General features: G+C 37.9%; 1 protein-coding gene across 2 annotated transcripts in view; it reads right to left on the bottom strand.

Annotated features, from left to right (window-relative positions):
• Positions 1-27,448, bottom strand: part of CADM2 (cell adhesion molecule 2) — a 666,801-nt gene that overhangs the window by 185,190 nt on the left and 454,163 nt on the right. The gene's annotated exons all lie outside the window — the stretch shown is intronic.

The following is a 27,448-nucleotide window of genomic DNA, read 5'->3' as shown; positions in this document are numbered from 1 at the left end:
AGCGCTAGTAAAAGCAAGGGTTACGTTTTTGACCTGGGTAAGGAAAAGTTCTTCAATAACAAGCAAGAAGCACCATCACTGGGAGCTATTCTTAATTTATTCAAGGATACAATGTAAAAGACAGACAATCCGCTACTTTTAAATTAAATGCATCCTTTTTCTCCTCCTTCTTTTGTCCAGGTCCCATTAACACCAGAGCCATTCAATGTTAGGTAGCGCTGCTACTACACGGAGCGCAATGCCAAGACTGACACTCAAGTGGGATGCATCGAAAGGGGAAAAGCTCTCTGCGGTTCTGCAGAAGTGAACTAGTTCATAAGTGTGTCATGTAAGTACACCAAAAAAAGGAGGCTGTGAATATAAAATTATTTATACCAATAGGAAATCACTAATCCAGCACAAAACCCCACCAGAAACATCCTACTTTAGGGGCTCTCATTGGAGCTATTCCCAGTTAAGCTAGAACTGAGGAGTGCCTCCCTTTTTGGAGACATGGTAAAATTAAACCTGTTATCTATTATACAGGTTTTCAGATTACCAAAGTAAAGAATTAACAAATAAGGAATTAATAACCAAATTACTCTTTCACTTGCTGATGTTGCCAAAAATGTAATTCTAGCCAGGCTTTGGTGGCTGTCCATTACCCTATGCAAAATGATTCTGAAGGCCTTCACCCAGTATATGAGCATCTACATTAGAGAAACCATTAGTGCTTTAATAGTTTGATACACTTAACAAGCACTCCATTTATATAAAAAGAAATATTCTAACACTTAAATTTTTACCTCCTGAAGAAAACAATAAATTATCAGCAGTGCGAAGGAAAGGCTGCCTCAATAAATGAAATTACGTGAAATCTTCTATTAAAAAAACAGATTTCTTGCCTTGGGTTTTTAAAAAAATAGAATGTATCATTTTTGTATAAATGTCAACTTCCGGTAGATGTCTAAAGATCAAAATTTGCTATATATTGACACTTACCATAACAGAACTTAGACTAAATAATAAACAAGGAATATTGGAAATATTATGGCTAATTTAAGTACTGCAAACAATAAATGCCAAAATTTTCATGACATCCTCTGTATCTGACACGTCATTAATCAAACCCTGCTTCCTGAAAACCACACGTTGAGAAATACTTGATGAGTGAAAAATCATAAACAAGAGCAGAAAAAGAAAACAGAAAAGATTTGTCATTTCCTTCCATTTCTCCTCTTTCAATTCCAATGTGTCAAGGAATCTCAAGATATTGCATAAATTGCTTATCGCTTAAATTAGAATTTTAAAAATCCAGAAAAATGCACACAGCCTGTTATTACTTCCACTAAATTACAGTCATCTTACCAAAGAAATAACCTTCTGAAGAATGAGCTGTGGGTAAGAGGCTATAGGGGTAAAGTATGTTTTACATACAAAAAGCTACTTTCACATCATTAAGCAGAACTTGGTTCCAGAGAAGAACCCATTTACGTTAAAGAACAGCAATGAAAGACAGTTTAATAAAGGACTACTGTGCAAAGATGATTCAGGATCCTATTAACATGATTTGGGAAATCTCCCTAGAATTAACCCTGTATTCTCTTTTTGTTATTATTATGGAAGGTCTCAGTACATGTACAATCTACCATTTGCTAATCACGGTCATGTCACAAACTTGTTTGACCAACATAGTGGATAGTATGTAACCTTCTTTGATTAAACATTCATCTGGTCCCTTACCACTGCAGAAGCTGTGTGGATCTGCAGCAGATGCACATAGCTTCACAGGAAGCTTCAAGCAGAAAAAGAGGTACAGAGAAAGCAAGTCCATTTAACCTAGAAAATAGCCCAAGTGGAAGGAATTGTGTGGAACAGGGAAAAATAGAGCAAGAGCAAAGGAAGCTATACTGCACACCTCTGAATTAAGTCCAAATTATTAGTAAGTGATGGGAAAGCAGAGACACAGAAACATGCATGAGAATTACTTTATTACTTATATCACTTTCTTACTTGGGTTACTGAAGCAGTGAGTTTGGGGCTGCAGGAAAAGGTTGGAAAAGCCTACAGCAGATAGAAGACCACTATAGTAAACTCCAATATTGCACCGTTTAACACAGTGCATTGGAGAGGTGCTTTACACTGAGGATCAGATGTGGTCCTAAGGGACTGATGTTAGCTTGTTGGAGAGGTCTCATTTCTGTAAGTAGCCTGTGTCCAAGAAGCATGCCAAGAAGGTGCCCAAGGCAATGAGAAGCAGGCTGCGCCAAGCCATCAGGGAGGCAGACAGGGTATTCCCAGCCATTTCCAGGTACCTGCTGGGGACAGCAGGCTCCGGCTGTCACACAGTAACCCACAGCTAGAGACCACTACACTGGAATCAGGAAAACATCCTCCAAGTGACTTGCTTTAAAATACTTTTAGTGCTGGCATAACTTACTACCACTACAAAAACCTTTCATCCTTCCAGCACTGAGTATGCTAGTGCTGATCAACGTGGGTCGTACCATTAAAACAAAAATACTCGGTGATGAACCTTCAGGAACTGGGTAAGCCTTAAGCCCTTGCCAAACTGCAGCTAGTGTACTCAGATTTAACCTTTAAAAGAAATACATTTCTCATCATTTCAACATCCAGAAGCTACCGTGGTATTCTGGTATGAACACCTCTTAATACAGTTCTTAAATTTTCTTAAGTCTGGGAGCAGAGACTGAATAACACCATGTCCTTTAAAAAAGCATTCCACCTTTATTTAAAAAGTCTACTAATGGAAAACTTACTGGCACCTTTGTAACTCATTTCAGTGAACAACTATCATCATTGTTTAAAAAAGAAAATCGTGCTTTATTTCCAGCCTGAATTTGTCTCATTACAGCAACTAGCATCTATTAGTTCTTGTTAAATCTTTTTTTCCTGCTCTGAAGAGCCTTCTATTATCAAATTTTTATTTCTTTTGTAGATACTTAGAGACTGTGATCATATCACCCATTAACCTTCTCTTTGATAAGCTAAATAAATTGAGCTCCTAAGTCTTTCTGCAGAAAGCATGTTTTTCTAATCCTTTAATTAGTCCGTGGCTCTTCTCTGTGCCATCTGCAATTTGTCATCTTCCTACTGAAGTGTGGATCCATTAGTTCTTCCATGTCTGTCCCCATGTTTCGCTGCACTGGAACATTCACGTCTGTGCTCGTCATTACTTCATGTATCACAGTTTTTGTGGCATCTGCAAACTTCACTGGTAACGATTTGGTTTCCTAGGGTGTTTCTAAAAACAAATCTCCAAAAACCACCTGAATACTACAGAACCAACTGTATTCCCTATGCAGAAAAAGCACAGAAATATGACTGTTCAGTCACATTGATTTCTTATTTATCATTATGTTTTCACCACCGTTTCCAGTCAGCTTCTGATCTGTTTAATATTTGTCAGGTTGGATTTGAATAAGTTTTGTTATTAATGCAGATGCCATCTGGTTTTAAATCAAAGGCCTTATAAGAATTGAAACACCAAAGATTAATGTTGCCTTCTTCAGACATATCTATAATTTAAGAGGTCATGAAAATATATTCAAAAACATACTGAAAAGAAACTCATTCCTAATGAAGCTTTGTTGTCAAACAGAGCATGATAAAAGTTTCTGTTAGTGTAGAAAATTTAGTTGTGAAACAATATTCATATTGCCTTTCATGGTGGTGATGGAAATGAGACATAACCCCATGGAACTAACCCAAATCTCAGATTTCAAAATCGATTCCTAAATCTAGCATTGATTTGTCACATGGCCTCAAGCAAGCCAGTCGATCGATGCCTCGCTAACCAATCTGTACAAAAGAAATATTGATGCTATTCAACTTATAAAAAGATTTGGATTAACCAGAGTATAAAACATAGGTTTTATATGTTTTCACTTTTTCTCATCTGATTTCATCACATACTGCTGAGAGGGGACAGAGATATGCACTTACAGGGGAGAGGGGCTTGAAATAGTGGTAAAATAAACTTCAGAATGCTTCTATTTGAGTTTGTCAATGAAAATTTGTACTAGTTTCTTGCATACAGTGTTCAAATGACATAAAACTTGTGGTTTGTGCATACATACTATTAAACATCACATACTCGTTATTCTACAAACAACTTCAGACCATTTCTGTTCCCTCACCAAAATATAACTCTTCTTCAGGGAGAAGATCTTCTAGTAAGAAAGCAAACTCTAAAAAGATAAATATTTTTGTTTGTGGATTTTTTTTTATTTGATGTGTAAATTTGGGACACACTTAGGAGGTAAAACCAAAAACACAAGATTGGATTTCCAAGAATACTATGATGAATTCAAAATTTTAGGATTGATTCCAAGTCTACCTAAATCGCCTTAATTTATGATTCAGACTTGGCAATGTCACAAATACAACTGTCTCACAATAATTTTTGTACTATGCTTAATTTATCTTGTTGAAAAACAAAAGCAATGATGGCAATAACAAAACCACACTCACAACAATAGCAAACACTGAACTAAGTTGTTCTTTACTCCAGCAAACCTCCTACGATCAATGTGCAAGAGAAACAAAGGAATGAAGAACGTAGCGTGTGACTTAGTAATAATTAATTATAAGTTAAACTGCAGCATCCACTAGAAAACCTCCAAGCACTTTGCACACTGCTCATCAGTGCATGAAGCACTTCCCAGCTGCATCCCCCTCTCAGTCGGCACTGTGGTGGCTGAGCAAACCAAGCTCTTTTATTTGTCCCCCTCCGGAGGCTGCTCCCTTCCCAGAACAGCTCGGCAGCCCTTCCCTTCCTTGAACATGAGTAGTGAGAATGCCCTGCTGCACACCAGAGCAGATCTTACCCGTGCATTATACAGTGGCATTAGTATTCCCCTATTTCTGGTTTCCCCACAAGTGTGGGAAAAAAACCCATGGGAACTTCATACTTGCGCAGTAGCAGATTTAGTACTTGGCAGATACTGAGACTCACTTTAGCAGGTGCATCAGAAGAAAAACTACCATACGGGACTGCACGGTGAGGAGGAGACACCACGCTTGCAAAGGCCAAGGCTCCCTTATGCACACACATACACTCTCAGGGCTTTGCCGACTGTCGGCTTTAGAGAACGAAAAGAAAGCATGATGCATATGAGCAGCTGAGAATACAGGAATTAACCCTGTTGTTCTGATGAGATAGAAGGTGGCAGTATAAGCCAGAGGATAAGAAGATATAAACTCGGGTGGGGGAGGAGAAACTCAGGTCTTTCACATAAATTTTACTCTGGATCAAACAAACAGACCCCTCCCCCCTCCATGCTACTTAGTAAATACTAAAGGGACATTTTATTTTTATAAGAGGGTAGAAAGCTCAGAACATCCTAATTATGAGTATTCTGCTGGACACAACTTTTTAGATAAATTCAGAGTAAAGTACACAACATTTCAATTAACTAAGGTGACTGACAGATATGATCAAGATGAAGAACGTGACTTTGACTGTTCTACAGCGATGCTGACCGATGCAGCTTGCTCGCTTTCTTTGCGAGAAATGGCTAGACAACAATGCTTTTACACTTCATTGCCAGGTTGGGACATATACATCCATTAAGGTATACACTACTATGTTGTTATTTTACTGTCTGGAGTGTACTAGTGAAGAAAGAACGGTTCTGATGCACCGCATACCAATTCCCTTACACCAAGTGAGAAAGTCACAAGGTTCGCTGTCAAATGTCAAGGTTATACAAAGTTAAATTATAATAAGCAATTAAGTTATTGCAATGAGAAGAAGGCATCTTAATATCATAATCATCATACTGTATCTTGGTATTATTTCAGTTATTTTGCCTAGCTGGAGCTAAAGTTATCTTTATTTTATCACAAGGTGGTTTTGCGATGCTTTGAGGAGGACCAATGCTGATTTCCAGTAGAAATGACAGGTTCACTTCTCATTAGCCACAAGCTGTTTTCAGTCAAGAAAGGCTTTTTTTTTCCCTCTCACAATTCATGGCTCAACTTCTTTTCACAGATTTTAAAACTGATTTTCTATCAGTATGTGACAAGACTATGGGTAGCAGAATAATTATCATTATTTTGTCCAGTTTAGAAACATCTGCCTCATGAGTTCATCTCATGTTTGTTTCCTTTCTTATTTTCATCTTTGGTTTTGGGGTTGTTTGCTTGTTTCTTTTTTTTTTATTTTTTGTAGTAAAATGAATAATGAGTATCGCGAGGTCAATGCTTCAGTCTGATGCTTAGGTTATATATTCTAATCAGTTTATCAGGCTAATTATAAATGTGGCTACAAACACCAAGAAAAACAAATTCCTCTCTTCACTTTTGTTTCTTCAGAGATATTTTTCTCAGGAAAAATGAAAAATTAGGATGTTTCATTGTACCAATACAGCAAGCTACTAATGTCATTGCTTGTCAGCAACCCGTAACGAAGAATGTGTGTGCAAAGAGAGGAGGTAGCAACTTTCTGGCACGTTGGCTTTTCGCTTCTCTCATAAGCCTGGCTGCCCAACAGCCCTATGAGGTAAATGAAGTTTATAACCATACTTGAGGGGGAAAATAGAGCCTATAGTTTTATTCACTCTTATGCAAGAAGCCTATAGCAGAGATTAAATAAGATAATCATTTATCCTTTCCAGTCTTGCATAGAATCACAAAGCCATGGGCTTTTAAGCTGACCCCCTCAGAGTATGATGGCAGGCAAAAGCAGGGCACATTAAACTGACAGACACGTAAAACTGTGTAAGTGGAAAATAAAGGAAAAAAAAGAGAGTCTTGTGGAAATTACTGTTCAAATCAGTCAAGAATTTTTGTATCGGTTTCAGTAAGACCAGACCCCCGAAGAGAAAAATACCAAGTAAATTTGGGTGAGGAAGAAAGCAACTTAGTATTTCAGTTAACCTATTTCATCTGTAAGGTGAATACATTATTTTGGGCCTCCTGTCTTACCAAAGGAACTCTAACATTAGAAACAAAAGGCTAACATGATGAAACATCTCAATATACTGAACCGTTTCCTGGCTTTCTCTCTCAATTTATATGAAATAATGCAAACCTATCTCAAAGGAGATAAAGTGCTAATTGTTTGTTTTTATCTAATTTAGAGGAAATTATATCGTAAACCAAATTTCAGCATATTTCTTGTAACAAATACAAATTTGTACTGCTACTATTGTACATTTCATCTACAGAAATTAATCTCCTTCCTGTATTTTTTTCTATATTGAGTCTGTATTAGAAGGTTAGTGCCTTGGAAATTTTGAGAAAGGAAACTATAAAAGTGTTTGTTGGCCCTATTATTTTATTTCATTTTTAAACACAGTCTTAAGAGTGTGGTAAATATTAACTACAGATCAAAGAATATAGTTTAACTCTTGATACTTAACAATTTGTTTTGGTTTATTTTGAAAGAAAACTCAACAAAGCAGCCTGTGTGCCAAACTATCCATTTAGCATGCTTTAAAGAGAGAAAAATTTGCCTGAACATTATTTGATACATAGAAAGTAAAGTCTTTGACTGGGTCAAATGGCCTTCCCTAGTTTGCTGTCTTAAATGACAATAATTTAGTCCCACATCTGGGTAACAGGCATATTATAGAGTTAATCCCCAGAAAGAATGTCCTGTTGTTTGCTCACATACTGTTTGCTGAAACACTGTATACAAAAGAAACAAAACAAAACAGTGTGTGCTCTCCTAACTATTACATGCTCCAGTAACAAAACTACTTGCAGAGAAAATTAGAGTTAATGAGAACATTGCAGAAACTTACTATAAAAAGACAGCATTTTAGGAGAACGAGAAGAAACAACACAGAAAACTGTTATTACCCCCCAAACTTTGCATTCCAGGTTGTTGGGGTTTTTTAAGTTGTTTAAGAAATTACTAAAATGTTTCAAAGGACAAGAACATACAGGTATTGCAGATCATTTCAACTCCAGAATTTACGTTACATAGCAATTATAGCAATAGAGGGAATCTTTGTTATAGCCTGCACTCGCTACCTTTCAGGTGTATGTTTTTACAACAAAAAATAAGAAACAACTCAGCAGGTAATTGATTCAGACTGTATTTCAATGGAAAGAGACTGCAGATAAAAATTTGAGAAAATAACGTATTTAAGGATGTTAGGATAAACAGGAAAAAAAATGAAAGAGAGACAATGAAATAAAAAGTATACACAAACAATGCTACTTCATTCCTGGGAATCTAGCATAAATGACTCCTCTGTATTTTTTTACTCCTTTCACACTATGGCCATAGTATTATTTTTTTATGAGTTTTAAAAGCCTGCAATGGAACCAAGTATCCAGCGATTTGTATTTACTTATTTAATTTGGAAAAGGAAAAAGGGATGCCCATCCACCATTCTAAATGCCCGATGCAAGTTACAAATGCAAAAATAATTATAAAGAACTTAAATTTTCCCACCACTACGATATGCAATTACTTAACTTTCAGCTTCTCCTAAGTGCAAAATTGGTTTAGAGCTTAGTGTCCTTTTCCACTTCAAAGCTCTATGCTCAATTCTTTGTACCTCCACAAACTGTTAAACCCCTTAGGGAATTAGACAATTTCATTTCTTTGAGGGTCTGGGCCTTCCTGTCTCCTCATTTCATCTGTAAGAGGAGAATAATGGAATTTTCTTACTGCACATCAGTGTTCCAAAGATAAAGTGCATAAAAATTTACATATAATCCAAATAGTTATAAATAGAGAAAGCAATTGTGGGAAGAAAAATACACACAAACCCTATCAAATCCACCACTTACCACAAATTTAGGACACAAAATGTGCTTTCTTCCCCCCAAAATACAAGCATTCTACCATACTAACAGTTACTTATGCAGTTAACACAATGAAAAAGTAATGGAGATCTCTAATAGAAGTCTAGCTAGAACTTCTGTTGGTTTAAAACAGTAACAGGCATTATCGATCTACATCAAATATATACTTGGTCACTTATGCTCCCAAGTGCTTTCTGTTGTGATGATTACTAAGCTGTTACGTTCTTCTTCTCTGAGTAAAAAATGAAGTTCTGGACACGTCATTTATTTATTTATTTTTTAATAAAGAGCTGTAAGCATATGGCTTATCATACTTTTAAGGGCTGACCAACAACCATTCCAGAGGATTTTCTTGGAGGTGCTTTCATCTTGCCCAGGCAGCTAGCTAACATACCTAAGGACTTCAGCACTGTCTTTTCATGAGCATTTTCCACTGCTTGAAGGCAGTGGAATAAGTACAAAGGTATGATGTAGTGATACAACAGAAGTTAGGGCTTTGAGATCTCCTGAAATTGCAGCAGATACATCATTTTTCAGGACAAAACAAAACCCGTATTTGGAAACGTAGAGAATATCAGCATAGAGTAAGGAAAGCTAATTATGCTATTTCTACAGTGATTGATTAATATAAAAGACTTCTTTTTTTTGGAGTCAAGCTAATATTGCTGGAGTTTGGTACGTATTTTTATTGGAAATATATTTCATACATTAAATTTCTAATCTATTTCCAATAAAAATACGTATCAAACTTCAGCGATATTAGCTCAAATCCCCCCCCCCCAAAAAAAACAGACTTTTGTTGAGAATGGATTGAGAATGGAGAAAGGTTCTCGAAGTTCCTATCTCACCCAATTCAGACCTTCCAAAAAAACCAGCATACAGGCAAAACAGAGGCCACTCAGTCTATACAACTTGTCTTTCCTACAGCACAGTTTCTTATTCTAGTTTAGCAACAACAGCAGTTGATACAATGAGTTCTCAAGAGTGCTATCTCAGTCTTATGACTCTGGGGCCTGGGTCAAAAATCAACTACCTTACTGCAACACGCAAGTGGGAGGCAGCACATTGCCTAAACATGGTTTTCTGTGTTTTCATTACTTACTTACTTATAATGACTCATCAGTTAAAAGTATAAAAATACTCTACTTTGGATACTCTTTTCTTGAATTGTGCAAATGTTCCACAGAGCAAGAAAAGCTAGGGAAAAGAAATAATTGGCAATTTAAAATAACAGGTTCAACTCTAGTTATATGCACATTTTTTTTAATTACACAAAGGTATAAAGGCCTTCTTTAGGCAAGATTCCTATTTAAAAATGCCGCTGTCACAATATTGCTCAAAGATGAGCTCAAGCTGGGAGGCAATCAATGCCATCTTGGAGTGACCGGTTGCATTTTTTCCGGCCAACAAGGACCCATGTATTGTGCATAGATTTATTTCAGCTGTGATGGTTCAGTTCAATGTTTTTATGAAATATGACAAAACATCAGTCTTCACACGACTTGTGTACTACTTTACCAGAAGGACACATGAATTTCTTTCCCACTAAGTCAGTGACATGATTGTTAGTCAGAAGGTATGACTGTTATGAACAACCTCAATTTCTGGCACATGAGAACTATATGCCACCTACCGAGAGCCTTATACCACTACCACAGGCTGGAGGTATTAGACAATGGTGAAAAAAAAAAGGTAAAAAGCTAAAACTTCTCCTTATTCAGGTTCAGAATAAAAAGTCTCCAAGAGCATTATTTTGGGGAACACTGTTTGCGGAAAATGAATTTGAACAGTTTACTGAAATGGCTAGAAAAGAAGGAGATTTAGATTTTGCGGGCTGTCTTTTAGCTGTAACCCGATGATCTACGTTTATGTAAGTCTCTAACGGAACCAGGGCTGTCAACATCCATCATCCCATCAGTGAGTCAGCAGGTTTGACACGCGTGTGCCAAAAAAGTTTTCTGACACCAAATTGTCAGAATAGTGTCAATATTGTCAATTAAAAATTAAAGCATGAGATTACGCATGCTATCTGATTTTACATTGAGAGTTTGCAAAGCATCTGCATGATAGTTGCTAGACGTGATACATAAAACAAAGATAAAACATGAGAGTTAAAAATATATTTACAAACACTGCATGAATACAATGTATCTACAAATCACCTATTAACAACTCCTTAGAACAGTTCTAAAGCTGACTATAACAAAATTGAATCTAAAGCACACAGTTTTCACTCATTTTCCATCCGGTCTCCAGCTGGTAGCTCACTTCAAGCCATAGTCCTTGGCACTTAGATGGACTGACCCAGCAGTTTACTCTCTAAATTCCCCTGCACTTCAGCAAGTACAAACAAACAAATGGCAAATGAGTACAGCTGTGCTCAGGCGCTCCAGACTGCCACGGCGAGGGCTCTGCTTTGGGAAAATGTTCACAGGGCCTGAATGAGTATTTTGTGCGTGAGATTCTCCTTCTGTACACTTTAAATATCCAGGAAGTGTAGAGAAGCATCCAAAAGCTGGCATGGGTTACCTGAACATAGAGCAAATCCTGACTAGGTTTTAAAGAGCACCGGCTAAATGCAAGTTCTCTGTAGAAAGAAAGCACAAAATCAAGAATAACTTAAAATGAGATCAGTGTGGGTCTGTAGATTATTTTCCATATCGCAGGAACAAACTTCTCAAGTATCAATAAAGTACAAGCAGGAAAAGGTGCTCTGAAGCAATGCATAAAGTATATGGCAATACGGTGGTAACCCTTTTTCAAGCGTATTCCACTCAGAAGCAATCTCTCAAGTGAGCAAGGAGAGTGGAGAAGAATACAAAATAGGCAACCACAGCTGTGCAACTGTTATAAATTAGGGAATTTAATCTTTCCAGACAAAGGAATTACTAGAAAGATGGCACAGACCTGCAACTTCAAGAATGTCCTATAGGCTCGCTGTGAAAGCGAGTGAACACCTTGTAAAGCTGACACTTTATGGCACCGCAATGCCATCTGAAAGGTTGATATTCAAGACCAGCAGCTTTTGATCTCACCTTGCGACAAGAACAGTTGAAAGGCAAACAGTTAAGCAAAATGACAACTACATTCAGGGACATTCACAAGAGGACAAAATCACTCACCCAGCCCAAGCTGTGAGCCTAGAGTAAGTGTTCTAAAAAAAATGGTACGTAGGTGCTTCAACTCTTTAGGATTAGTGGGAAGATTCAGCCTATCGAGGAGGTTTTGTTCTGCCTTGTTTTTTATCAGAAAGGATGGTTGTTAAGGTGCAATTGCTTTTCCAGAATTCAGTAGTGAGGAACAATTGAGAACTAAAAAGATTCATATCCTATAGAGCTTTAATATGGAGCGTGCGATGAATACCAGCTAATGTACCATAAACAGCAAATGAATCATTTACATGGACTTTTAAAATCAGATCAACAAGTTTTCTCCTTAATCCTAAATGTTTCATCTTTCCTGTGAACTGACAAGCTGTGTACGCTACTAAGCATTAACAGTTGTCACTGCTTGGTCAAACTGTCCACCGGATGTTTGCCGCAGGCATTGTGGTGGGATTCTATTGCTAAACTCACGATTTTCCAGCTTTTCCAGCTTCCTTATACCTTTGTAGCACTCAGTATTGTTGCAGGTTGCTGCCTGTCTACAGGCTGCATTACCCTTCACTCAAGTCAGATATCCAGCTGATCTGCTTGCAGAATCCGTGGTGACCCCAGAGATTCTTCAGTGGCCTCATCGAAGCCTTTCCCAGAGATCTGACCTGTTAAAGTCTTGGTTCGTAATACTCTGCGGAAATATGAGAGCATTTACCCTTTATTTTAAGTGAAGTCTTTTTGCAAATACTACATATGTTGGTAAAGGAATTAGTTAAGGAAGATTAAAACTATTCAGAACTCAGACAAAATTTAACAAATCATTTTGGCTAAAGGAAGAGTTGGAAGTGGATTAAAAACATTAGCAATCTTAAATTTTTCCCAAAGTGTTAAAAGCAAACAATTTTTGTTCAGAAAAGTCAAAATACTTAGGTTTTCTATTTTCTAAATTGAACATTCTGTTGAAAGAGAATTATACAACCAGGAAAGAAACAAAATGAAATCAGTAGATCTGATTCATTTTTTTTTCTCATTTTGTCACAATTCCCTTCATCCTTTCTTGGCTCCCATCTCTGAAACATTTCAAATCCACTGGAAAATACACTTTCTGTTTTTCAACTATTGAGTCATTACAATAAAAGTATTCTTGCATCTCTGCAGAAACTGAATTTTTCCAGAATCCCCCTCTTCCCTCCAGCCTAGAAATAGATAATACAATTTGAAGTCCAACATACAGTAACCCATCTGGCAAGACCATCATTTTTGTCTGTTTATCTATCTTTGCTGTTCAATCAGTCTTTCCACTTGAGCAGAACATTATCAAGGTTTAAAAACCTGCCATTTTTACCACCTTCTGAAATTTCATCTAAGAGAGATGTTAAAGGATCGCAGAAAATGCAGCTGTACAAGTCAGCTCCAAATAGTGCTGTAGTTTAAAAATATTTGTAATCTCCAAGAGGATGCAGGAACCTGACAGAGATTCCTCAAACTGCAATATCATTGATACTTTTAGCTTTATATACATATACATTTCAAAATCTCACTTAGTACTTTAAACCTTCTGTATTTAAATAGCAGCTGGACTTTTTCACCGTATGGAACAACCGAGCAAGAGTATAAAGGAAGAGCACCCTAGGTTTGCTTTGCTACATGTTCGCACTCAATAATTATTATTCTTGTTAAAATAAAGAAGCAAACACATATCATCTATGTGTTTACTCACACACACACAAAGAAACTGAAAGGGAGAGAAAACAAAGAACACCAAGATTGATATATCAGTGATATATCAGTGAAAAGCACTTTTTTTTTTTCCTGTGAATTTTACTGTTTTCCACTTCAGACTGTACATCTGGATTAGAATAAAACACTGTATTTAAGAACTGATCCTGATGATCTTATTTTCTCTACTCCAGGAACAAATCCAAACAAGAATCATCTGTCATTTCAATGGTACATAAAACAAATCCTTGCTATCTGCACTTCACCATTTCACCATTGTTTTCAGTTTGCTTCAGACTATATATAATCCTCAAATGCAAATGAAAGAAAAGCAAAGCTAGAAAATTAGATTTTCATGAGAGATGCAAGCTTGACATCCACAAATCCACAGGCCTAGATGGGCTGCACCCACAGGTACTGAGGGAGCTGGCGGATGTTGTTGCCAGGCCGCTCTCCATTATCTTGGAAAGGTCCTGGAGAACTGGAGAGGTGCCTGAGGACTGGAAGAAAGCCAGTATCACTCCAGTCTTCAAGAAGGGCAAGAAGGAGGACTCAGGCAACTATAGGCCMGTCAGCCTCACCTMCATCCCYGGAAAGGTGATGGAACAGCTCMTTCTGSATGTTATCTCCAGACATATGGAGGAGAAGAAGGTGATCAGGAGTAGCCAGCATGGATTCACCAAGGGGAAATCCTGCTTAACCAATCTGATAGCCTTCTGTGATAGCATGACTGGCTGGGTAGATGAGGGGAGAGCAGTAGACGTGGTGTGCCTTGACTTGAGCAAAGCTTTTGACACCATCTCCCAAAACATCCTCCTAGAGAAGCTCAGGAAGTGTGGGTTAGACGAGAGGACAGTGAGGTGGATTGAGAACTGGCTGAAAGGCAGAGCTCAGGGGGTTGTCATCAGTGGCGTGGGGTCTAGTTGGAGGCCTGTGGCTAGTGGCGTCCCCCAGGGCTCAGGACTGGCTCCCATCCTGGTCAACTTCCTCATCAGTGACCTGGATGAGGGGACAGAGTGCCTCCTCACCAAGTCTGCTGATGATAGCAAGCTGGGAGGAGTGGCTGACACACCTGAGGGCTGTGCTGCTGTTCAGAGAGACCTGGACAGGCTGGAGAGCTGGGCAGAGAGGAACCTCCTGAGGTTCAACAAGGGCAAGTGCAGAGTCCTGTGCCTAGGGAAAAATAACCCTATGCACCAGTACAAGCTGGGGGCTGACCTTCTGGAGAGCAGCTCTGCAGAGAAGGACCTGGGAGTGCTGGTGCATGACAAGCTGGCCATGATCCAGCAATGTGCCCTTGCAGCTGAGAAGGCCAATGGTATGCTGGGGTGCATTAGGAAGAGTGTTGCCTGAAGGTCGAGGGAGGTGATCCTGCCCCTCTACTCAGCCCTGGGGAGGCCTGATCTTGAGTACTGTGTCCAGTTTTGGGCTCCCCAGGACAAGAGAGACGTGGAGCTACTGGAGAGAGTCCAGCGTAGGGCTACAAAGATGATCCGAGGTCTGGAGCTCCTGCCCTGTGAGGAACGGCTGTGAGAGGTGGGCCTGTTTAGCATGGGGAAGAGAAGACTGAGGGGGGATCTTATCAATGTGTGTAAGTACCTGACGGGAGGGTGTCAAGGGGACGGGAACAAACTCCTTTGAGTTGTCTCCTGTGACAGAACAAGAGGCAATGGGCAAAACTGAACCACAGGAAGTTCTGCCTGACAGTGAGGAGGAATTTCTTCACTGTGCGTGTGACAGAGCACTGGACCAGATTGCCCAGAGAGGCTGTGGAGTCTCCTTCTCTGGAGATCTTCAAAGCCCACCTGGATGCAACCCTGTCTAACATGCTGTAAGTGACCGTGCTTGAGCAGGGAGGTTGGACTAGATGATCTCTGGAGGTCCCTTCCAACCTTACTGATTCTATGATTCCATGATAATCACCTGTTATGTGTACAAGAGTGAAAAACTGCAGTTGTAAATATTTCCTGTTGAAATATTTTATTGGGAGATGGAGCTTGATAGCAAGAAGCTAGATACGTAAGTTTTGTCTGTAATGTAATAAAGATACTTTTAAATAAGCTTCCTTTGATCACCAATATATTTACTATAAAATTTATTGTCAAAGAGAGGGGAAGAAAAATATCAGGAGAGTCTTAAAGGGGAAAATATAGCACCTGTAGATGATTTTTGATCTGAACAGGCAGTCCCTCTAACGACTTTGTTTTGATCAACACCAACATTCCCTGAGAAAACCAGTTCTGAATCGCACAGAGCAAAAAATAAAAAAAAAAAAAAAAAAAAAAAAAAAAAAAAGTTTTTCACGTGATCATCTGCATATTCACAAAGATCTCAGTACTGGTGATCTCACCCATCACGTCAATAGTTATCTTCTTTGACGTTCAACTCTTTATAGTGCAGATGAGCTCTCTGTTTGCTCTGTTTAAGCAAATAAAAGTTACAACATGAAACTATGGTTCCAAAATTGATACTAATCTTTTCCTCTTTCAATTTACACAATAGAATAACACTAGAAATTTTGTTGTATACAGTTCTAGTTACCCTTTGAGCCTAAGTGGCACCAAACCAAAACCTACAAAACTGCCTGGGACAAACCACATTTTCAGGTGCTATAACATTGGCTGTTTACCCTGAATTAAAGAGAATAAAGGCAGTTTATAGCAGATGAGAATGTCTATACTTCCCTGCCCTCATTGCTTCAACATTTTCTCTTTTCCTCTGTTGTGTATCCTGATACTGAACAGTTGATTCTCTTCCAACCACCTCCTACACAGTATTTCTATTTCAGAAAGATGGGACAGGCTTCTTGGGGACTGTGTAAGTTTCTGAATAAACAGAGTATTTTCTCAAATTTCTGATTTTCATCAAATTTCATGTGGGAATGCAGATGACTTGCTTCTTTTAGAAGATATTAGAAGATTAGGATTACATCCTGCTATTCTTTCATGCACTTGTTCCTTAATGGGTTTTGCGTGTTGATCAGTTGTAGATGTGGCCCTAATTTTGTACAATTTAGATACTATTTTATCTAAAACTACACAAGACACTGGTGCACTTTGAAATAAAATCATTTCATTATTCTACTGATTTTCTTTTTTCCTTCCCTATGGCCTATGAAATATCTATTAATATAACAGTACTGATCTGCAGCAACTCTCCCTGCTGACTTAGGCCAGCAAGCTGCTCATGAATCTAGCAGATGTTTCAGTTGTCTAGGCCAATGGAAACCTTATGGACCCCTTTTTCTTCATCTCCTCCCAGGAGCAAATGTTAGTACAGCAGAGATCTGGATGTGTGCCACGTAGCAACAGGGACAGGAAAAAGCTGCTGTGGCTTCACTAAGCATGGTGCTGTATACTGATCATTTTTTCTATGTTTCTCTCCAAGACGGTTATTTACAAATGCCATGCTCCTTCTGTGTATCCACACATTAAACCTGTTGCTTCTTTTTTTTAAGATAACCTTAGGTTTTCTCACTTGTGCTACTGAGCCTCCAATTATTAAACAGATGTGAATCAGAAAAATAAATTCGTAAGAGTTTTCCTGTCAAGACAAATTTAGAAGTGCCTGCATAAATCTGTAGGCTCTGTTTAGTATCATGTCCATAATGTATAGTAGAGACTTTCTCAAGGAAATTTTGAGGATATTTAGGCATATTAATAATTTTAATTATTTAATTTAAAATAAATTAATTAAAAGGAAATGATGTCTGAATTCTCTAGTTGCCTTTAAAAACAGGTAAATGGAGGGGGGTTTCTCTCTCTCTCTCTCTCTCTTTTTTTTTAAACTATCACTTGACTTTGCTTTCCACAGTAGACAGAATAGAAAGAATAGTGTCTTATTCAAATGCTCTGAGGTTTGTACTCCAGAATCTTTTTCTTTTTGTACTGTGACATTTGGATCCTTTTTTTGTTAATTATTTGTGAGAATTTAACATAGAGTCTGTGATTTCCAGTGTTTTTTTAGTAAAAAGCTTCAATCTAAAAATAATGTTTGTCTGAAATTCTTATCCTTTCTGCTCTTAGAAGTAATGAGTTGGTATAACAAAAGGAATGAGCAGAAAACAGTTTCCCAATTTCTTCACTTTATCTATGCATGATACATTTATTTTTAGATACAGCCATTCTTTAATCCTCTCTCACAAGCCAGTTACTGACCAACTCCTCAAAAAGCATAAAAAGGGAGAGGATTGGTGTGCCTGTGTGGAGCTAATGGCAGACCCATAAGCTCAGCTAACTGACTTCTGATTTTCTGGAAGAGACTGTAAAATGTTATCCTGACCTTCCATATCAGCTAGGCTAAAATCTCTGTCTCTACCTACCTACCTGCAAAGGTCTGTAGCACAGGCCTTTACAAAGGCTTCTGGTTGCTACGACAGACAAACAGAATAGCTTTATCAAACAATTATTTATGATCAGAAATGGTGCACATTTCTCTGTGAAACATTTGAATCCTTCACAACAGTAGCAATGTTAATGTGTTCTTTTTTATTATTTATTTATTGCAAATTTCCTGTCTTCTTTAAAATCTTACTTTGGTTGGTATGTCCTCTTGCACAAAGAATTGCTTACGGATCTGGAATCAAATTCACAATTTTATTAGATTTTTTTTCCTTCTGAATGCAGTTATTTTACTATGTATATTCCCAGATATTTTTACAGCTAAGTCCTACTTAAAAATTTATTAACTTTTATTAAAAATCTCCAAACCTTAGGAGCCACAATAACTTTAACATCACTTTAACAAAAAAAGAAAAAAGTTTTAATAAACTTTATAAACACAGGGAGTCTATGCAATATTTTTAGAAACCCAGTGAAAAGTAAGAAACCAGCAAGTATACTGATACGTGCATTAAAGTAATTTTCTAGATCAGTGAATCCATGTCAGTAATGGTTGACTGAACTTCTTACTTTGCTGTAAGAATCTTTTAGTTGAAGACTTTTATTTTATAAATTACTGAATCATTCTAAAGGTTATTTGGTACCTAATAAAATGTTGACTTGAATGAGTTTCTTCTGGAAAAGAGTATACGAGACTCTCACCGCATATTGGTGCGAAAAACATTGCTCTTGTCAAATAAGCAACTGATTTACAGGATAGCCAGAAATTCTGCTGCTAGTCACATTAACATTTTCTAATTTCTTGCATTTCACATTAAAAAATTTGTATTAAAAAGTGGGATTTTTTCAGAATTAAATCAAAACATTATTTGCTCATGAGCAAAAAGCAGGGGTACAAACATACGCACCTTTAAAGCACAGCAAGGAAAGTGGCTACTGAGTGCCCCATGGGAGGTTTTGCTTGCAGAATGACAAGCAACCTTGAATAAATTTTAATCTAGCTAGCATGGGTACCAGTAGATAAGAAAACACACTCAAACATGGTTATTACCTGAATTAATGCGGTATCAAAATGCCCATGCAAAAAATCAAACTCCACGTTCTCTAATGTGATGTTCTCTGTGACTATAAGGAAGAAGAAGAATGATTTGGGTAGTAAGGGTAAGTGGTTCCTAACTCACGGCTCACGGAGTGAGAAGCTGCACTGTTCATGAAAGGAACATATGACGCAGCCACACGTCTGCAGTTTCCTTAATCACCCTAAAGGATGAATCATTTGAAAAACTAAACAAAAATGCTGTTACACAGTTAGACAATGCAGAGAGGAAGGATTTCTAAATTGCATCTCTTTTTGTATAGCTGTCAGCTTAGAAGCATGACTTTATGTGAGTTGCAAAATTGCACACAACATTCTTGTGATTATCCCTGCAGCTGATTCTGCTGAATGTTTAATAATTTCATTAACACTGAGTTTTCCTGAGTTTTAGCTGTAAGAAGAAAAGATCAGAGTAAGTATGAATTGGAATACCTTAAAATACACTATATATTAATTTCTGAGAATTATTTACATTATTTACATAGTGCTTGCCCCTGCTCTAGGATAGAAAAAGAAAAAAAAAACCCATTTACTATGAGTTCAATGCAAGGGGAAAAAAGATATCTGATAAACTTCAAGAAAGTGATTTATCAGCTGAGATTTTCTTTCAATCCCAGCAGTTACGACAACTAGCCTAAGAGACAGACACATGTATTGGAGAAATAAAAAACGCCGAAGACCACATTTGATATCCGTTTGAATATCTGGAGAGGGTAACATTGGGGAAGAGGCACAATTAAGTTGTTACGCAGATTGAGACAACTAGACCTTTTCTGAAGAGCACAGTTTGTGTTTCTCAGGTGTGAAGAAATTATGAGAGCAATATGCTGATTTGATGCGTTTGTTTTAAGGTATAGTAATAGAGGTTAAATGAGAGTTTTTGTTATTTCTATTTGTTTTTAAAATACCTTTGCTTACAGCTGGCTGCTGGGCTTAAATCAGCAAACAAAATCAGCATAATCATGTTCAGTGACTTCAAATCACATTACGTTCTGAGTAAAGTAGGGTCAATTTTTGCTTTTTTTTTTTAAACCTAAAACAGTAGAAAATGCAACACAAGTATTTCTAAATCTTGTTACCTATCTACATCAAAAATTCTTTTTCTTTCTTCTCACACAAAACATCTCTTTATTGGCATTCACCTAGTCTGCAGGCAGAATCCCTGCCTGAAAGACTACATATGAGACCAAAGCTGAGACAAAAACTGTTCTAAGCCACAGAGCTCTGTTGAGTATCAAGAGCGCTGTATGCTCAAGACTGCATTTGTATGTGCACGTTATCAAGGCAAACAAGCAAGCCCGTAGAATACTATGTTTAACTGCATCACCTACTAACCTCACTGTTATCACAAATTTTATACCCACACGTACGTGCATGTATGCTGCACAGACAGACTCCTTTGACTGCACCTATTACACAGTAGCTCTTTTTTGATCCGAGGTAATAGAGGTCCATCTGATGCTGTATCACCTCAGGGTTCCCAGCCTCGGAAGTGACGTCAGATTTTATGACTTGCTATCACCTTCTCTTGGATATTAAGCAAATAGTTACCTTTCCTGAGGATGTCTGTGTCTTTCTTGTTGGGATCTAAAAAGAACCAACATCTCCTGGTGCAAAACAAGCAGTTAGCTAAAAATGTAAAGATTTTCAAGTTGTTTCTTCTGGGAGGGGATGCTGATGATGGATTGTGGATTTTATCTGAAGAAGTCCTACCATCTACAAAGAATGTAACAATCTGTTCTTTGAACAAAGCACAAGTGAAACAACAGCAAAGGCAACTGCTCACAGTTCAAAATCTTTTCCCAGTCACCTCTCAGCCTCAAAGTATCTGTCACATTTGAGATTTTTTTCAGTCCATATTGCATTCAGTGCTTGTTCAGTGCTTTCTCTCTCCCCTTCTCTCCAGTATAGACTGCTAGAAGCAGTCTTGCTGCTTCAGCGCTGAGTCCTACAAGGGCTCATTTATGCTGTCTTTCAGCTTCACATTTATAGCAACGCAGGTACTGCCACACTAGCCTCCAATTTGCAATGCAACCTTCAATTTCACTGAGCTTCCTGGTCTCCTTTCACAGAACCATAAAGACAAAATCTTACAACTAAATGCCAGTCACTACTATGTATCTTCCCTGTCTTTCCTTTGGGCAAGGCAGTGGTGAGGCAAGGGCCACTGCTGTTTTAGACATTGCTGTATCACTTTTTCTAAACTATCTCAAGCTTAATATCTATGTGTCTCCATTTCAGTAAGATGCAGCACAATCCATAACAGCATCTTTCTAAGCCACTAGTGAAAAAATAGCTCTTCTATAGGTTTGTTTCTCTTACTATTGTATGTAGTGCTGTTTTACTCGCTTCTCAGTGTTGTCCTCCTTGACTCTAAGAATCAAAGGAATAGAAAGAATGATAGTAATGAAGAAATCTTTTAGCATTATATGCTGTAAATTAAGCCTGAGTGAATTCTCCTGATCACCACTAGATTACAGTCTATTACATATGCATATAAATCTTTCCCATAGCATCCTTTGGACTTTCCAGTCTTCATATCTCCCAGATCCACTACTGAAAATGGCTTTATCGACACAGTAATGCCAATACAAGTCAAACAAAAGGCAGAAGAAATCTAATCCACCATAAAAAGCCCACTTCTAAAACAACAACAACAACAACAAAATTAGAGGGAGGAGGATTTGATCTTCTCAATTAATTAGATCCATAAGTAAATCATATTTAATTTAGATTTTCCATTTGCAGTTCATAACTTCTACTATCAGAAGCAGTTGCCTTGAGGCCTTTTGCCAAACATGCTTTTCATTTATGATGGACTTGGATCACTAAAACGAGAGTCTACACTATTATTTCATTGGCAGTGGACTCGATGTTGATCTCTGCTGCTTTTCTCGAGATGCTTATTTCCCTTGCAAATTTATTTATCTCACTTGTTTTGTCCCATGTACTGTTGTATTGCTTCAACTGTTAGGCAGGCCAGACCTTGAATTGAATCGGTGAACTGATCCAGCTTAAACAGTGCTAGGTTGGAAGGCAACAGGGTTGAAGCTGTACACCGAGATGGCGGAGAGAAAGGCAAGCTGTAAGGACTGGGGAGAAATTGGGTTAGCTCATCTCCTAGCAGAGAAAACTGGTAACAAAACAGAACTCCTCATGTGCAAGAGAAACTTATATAAACGCACACATACACGCACCAAATGTGCCTTGTGTAACACCACCGTATGATCATAACAGATGACTCAAATCCCAGCCTTAGAGTCCTGTTACTTTGCAGTAAACTCATTCAGAGAAACAACTCACAGTAACATTTCACAATGAAGTTCACATGTTTAAGAAACCAAGAAAAATTGGCCAGCTTTTACTAAAACATAACTCTGCCCTGTAATCTGAGCAAAACAAAACAAGGCAGCTGTTATGGTGTCAGAAGAAGCCACCAACACGGTGTCTCTTCCACTGGAAGAATCTACTATTATTTGTACTGCTTCTGGGCAATTATTTTTAAAGAAAAATTTGCTATAGCTAGTGCATCTCATTCCCAGTGAGTGGAAACTTTCCTTTCTAAGAATATGTATAGATCCTCAAAAAATGCCCTCTGTAACAACAGCTTTAAATATCTGTGCTTTACAACATTAAGAAAAAAGCTCACTTATGTCTTCAGCAAGAACTACTTCTATACAGCTGTTGAAGACCTGCATTGCCATAAAGAGAACTTGCTTTTGATTTGTCTAGTATTTATAATAGGAAGCACAGCTCCATCCACGTAAGCCGTCAGTAAAAAAATTGGTCAAAATAGGCCAGCCTTCCCCAAGATAAAATGACAGTAAGAATAAAAGACAAACAGCTGAAATGACGATTTGGGATTTGCGTAAATATTTCCAATTTTTTATGTAATGCCATATGGAAAAATTCATATAATGTAGTGATTCTAAGAGCTGGAGCTTCAAAAAGTTGCAAGCAGAACAACAAAGAACCACTGACTTGCTGCAAGATAGCAAGAGCTTGTACCATTTCTTAGAGAACGTAAAAGAAGTGGTGGTGTCAACCACTAGGAGTACTGCTGTTACGAATACGGTTGTTTCAGGTGTTGCACACAAAAGGGCAATATCCCGGCAGAGGAAGAAACCCCAGCAGAACCAGCAGCTCCCTCTCCTTGTCCCCCCAGGCGCATCCCGTTTGTTTGCGCAGCGGAAGCTCTGTTCCCAGATGCCACAACAAAACGTCCTGCGAGGCCAGCGCTTGCAGAAAATCTCTGTGCCTGCGCGATGGAGCCGAGCGGCTACATTTCTACTCGCAGCCAGCAGACACGAGACTTCTGGAAAATGCTTAACCTCCTGCCTGCGGCCAGCTGACGCGCACACCTGTGCAGGAACAGCAGGTCTGCTCGGGGCTGTGCTGGGGGAACCAGCATTCACAGCCTCTCACACATTTAATGATAGGGGTATTCACACCATCTTAAGAGCCACAGTAATCAGCCGAACGAGAAGCTAGGACTCTCTCCCCCTCCTCTCTACTACAAGCAGCATTTATTAGCTCTGGTATCTAAGAAAGTTATCCAGGAAAGTGAGCTTTTTTTTTTGTTCTGCCCCTCATATGCATACAGCTGCCTCGACACTACCAAAAATACATACGAAATGGAGGTAAAAAGCAGAAGGCGATTTTTCTAGCATTCCTATAGCTGCCTCCAGCTCTGTGTGCCTACAGCCACAGCATGACCGTGCTATTAAAAATGAGAAGAAAATGCTGCGTTTATGCTCTAAACAAGCACACTCAAAACAACCTAGGATATGTTTTGTTGGTGTGTGATCATCCATAGATTAATAAGTCAAAGAGAGGTCAAAAGAGCCAGTTCTACCTCGTTCTCTATTTTGTCTTTATGGTGTATGTTGGCTTCCACTGCTGTCATTAAAAAATATCCAGGAGCAAATTTATATAGACTTCTCTTGTACCTGGATGTGTCTCTGACTCAAAGAACTTGCATTAGATAAAATGAAAAAGAAAAGCATGAGTTAGGCTAACATTTTGAACACTAAAACACAACAGCAGAAATGTAGCAAGGACCAAAATTATGCAGTATCTTGCATATGAGACTAAATAAATTGAATCTGATGAAGTTAGAGTCAAAAAGCTGCTACAGGAGGCAATAAGTAAGTAAGTAAATAAAGAGTAACGGAGTTGGAGTGCAAAGAAAACATTAAATCACTGCTTTAGGCAGACTACCTGCAGATGACTGAAACACATGGAACCCAGAGAGAAAAAGATGCGACAAAATGTCTGAACAGCATCAAACAATTTTCAATCAGTCTTTAATATGCCTAACTTGACACTTATTTAAACATCTAGTTTCCAAGGGCAGATTTTAGAATTTGCTGAAATTGAAATTTGCTGAAAGCCACTAATCAACTCTAAAATTTCTTGCTGAAATAGCTTAGGTATGAGTAAGGCTTTTAAAAAGAGAGAATGGTAACAGGATGAGGTGCAAAGGCAACTGGAAATGAAAAATAAAAGGAAACATGGTTCAGAGAAAACCAGATGAACAGGGTGTGAAAGAAAACTTTATCTCAGAAAGTGCTAATACATCAGCACTGAAACATTTCACAGAAATGAATTGATTACGATGACATTCTGTTTAAAAAAGATCAGAGGAACATTTTTAATTTTCACTTAAAAATCTATTTCATGTTATTTTGTTTTAAAATATTACTTTTTACATCTGATGCTTTTAAAATTCATATATTGAATAAGGTGTGTAAACAAACTAAAGGTATTTTTAAAAATTAAGTTTTACAAAATGAAACATTTCAGACAGACTTTCTTTTTACCTGTTACCTTATTGAATTTAATAGGTATAGATTTGTCTACTTTGGATTATTTCAATATGGATTTTTTCTATAAAACATAAGTAGCACATCTCAGGGTGTTCTGAAATGTTCATTTATACTATACACAGTCTTTAGTTGCATCTCAGCATTAAAAGAGGGATTCACAGAACACAAAGTCTATCTACATTTTTCACCTAGGGTCACAAGAAAAAAAAAACAATAAATTCTTTAAGTAGAAATACAGAATTGAGGATACTAAGGTTTCTAAACCAATTTTCATTCTACTTCAGTTGGGTGTGGAGGGAATTAGTTGATAAGAAGTCTTACACGCAAAATCCATTACAGGAAGGCTCATTTCCCCAAAAGTGGGTCAGAATTTATCTCAACCTTGTTAAGGCAATGTGAAAATAAAGGCTCTTGAAACAAACAACACAGAAAAGAGATTTTAAAGCCTTTGTTTTGCACCCAACCTTTAAGTTCTACAAACATATTTTAAGGGATCAAAGCTAGCCTATTATGAAGCATAAAACTACCTCTGCTGAAAACCATAAATTATGTATGGATCAGGCATATTTACTAGTGCTGCTAGTAATGCAGAACATCCCTGAATGAGTACTGACTGCTGAATGCCTCATGTTCTTTTATGATGAATTATGCAGAAGGCTCCAATACCACAACTACACTAAGGTGCTAGAGTGCATGTATTTGGAGTCATTCAATAAGCAGGAGACAAAAATATTGCCTTTTTCCTTCTGTACACTGGTCCAACATTTTGTGAAGAATAAATGTCACCAACACAAAAATAGATATATTAAAAACTTCAGATAAAATTATTGTCTTCCTCACCTTTCTCTTCTTTCCCTTTTTCCTTTTCTTTTAATGTCTCTTTTTCAGTGATGCAGCTGGATAAAATTTTTTAAATCCTGATCAAGTGATGCACCAAATTCCATTAACAGAAATAGCATTTGAGAACATAACAATCTGCATGTCAATTTGAGTATTTCCTCCATCGTGAACAGTTAATTTTCAGAAAAGCTTTTTCTTCTTCCAAAACAATGAGATTTCAAACCGGTTCATTTATATTCAGGACTCAGAAGAATTTAAAGTACTAGTGTAGCATGGGGAGTATCTACATGTCCCAGGGAGGCACAACGCAGCACCTCTTCCCCTCTCTCAGGTAGCAGTATCCAGAAGCTGTCTATTATACTTGGATCAATATGCCTATACTGCTTTGATGCATGGCTGTGACCCAGCTGTACTATTTCTGAGTCAAGATTGAATCCAGTCACTGTTCTTTCTGGTATCCTCCCTGAACTCCAGGATTTGGTGTGTGGGCAGGGATTTTTAGTAGACAGAGCTGGAACTGAAGCAGAAGACAGAACGCAGGCTTTCTCACCCAGATCGGAGACACTCAGGGACTGCTGCAGAAGAACACGCAAAGGAGGAAGAAGCAGTTGTAAGGCTTGTTCCCAAAGACTGGGAACTAAAGGTTATGATAATGCCTCCCCAGTTCAGTCATTACAAGCATGTTTGTTTATCTGATACACATATGGGCCACAGATGACTGTAACCAGTTTACCATTTCCTCAAACGAGATTCTGCTAAAAATACAGTGGAATTCACTTCATATGCAAGCTGCCTTAAGACAGTATAACAAGGACATATGAAGTGCTGCTAAACAAAATAATTTTCCCCAAAATACTTACATGGTTCTGATTTCAAGTAAAATATGCCAGTACCTTTTGTTTCTTGTGCTATTTGCAGAATCTAAAGTATTTTATTTAGATCAGTATAGAAGTAAACATATGTAAATTCTTCATCTCCCCTCTCTCAAAAAAAGAAAAATGTAGTTATCATACTACATTTTTTCAAATTTCTCATTTAAAGCAGGTGGCTTAATTTTCAAAAGGGAAAAATATCCATCCTGGGCTGAAATTTTGTCTGTCTCATTTCAGCAGACAGGATTCTTTTTTCCTCTTTAAGAAAGTTAAAAACCTCATCTTGAAGTCTTTGAAGATGAAGTGCATTTTCCCTATGCTCATAACTTAAGCAATGGCCTAGAGATTTAATGGGAAACTAGGTCATTAGAATCCCTGATACATTCCCTGACATAGATGAAAGACATCTCTTCCTGAATCTGTGCATCACAGCTTTGCCCTTATTCCTTGGAAAAATAGATGTTAATTCCCAATACAAAATGTTCTGGTCATTATCTTTTGATAGAAAATGTAAGTCTATCATAGAATGGTAAGGTTGGAAGGGACCTCTGGAGATCATCTAGCCCAATCCTCAGCATAGCCCACAGGAGGACTGAGCCCATGACCTTGGCATTAACAGCACCACACTCTAACCAACTGAGCTAAACCAATAAAACTAGTCTGAGTTGGTGCTTCTCTATAGCTTCTGTTTCAGATAAATTTTCTAGACTTCCTAATCTGCTCAGAGCTCTCTTAGTTGGGCAATCTCTTCTTCTGATCAAGAATGAAACCAGAAGTACACAAGGCAATATCTGGACATTTTGGAGGCCAGTTTCCAGATTTCAGTATCAGAAGAACTCAGCTTCATTTCACACCATTTTAGAAAAAAAGCAAACCTAGCATTTTAGTGAAC

This window comes from Rhea americana, unplaced genomic scaffold (assembly GCF_003343005.1).
Source record: "Rhea americana isolate MKP2758 unplaced genomic scaffold, rheAme1 scaffold_81, whole genome shotgun sequence".
In the NCBI taxonomy this organism is placed as follows: domain Eukaryota; kingdom Metazoa; phylum Chordata; class Aves; order Rheiformes; family Rheidae; genus Rhea; species Rhea americana.
The sequence above is the reverse complement of the archived record's forward strand: the minus strand, read 5'-3'. Positions and strand labels throughout refer to the sequence as shown.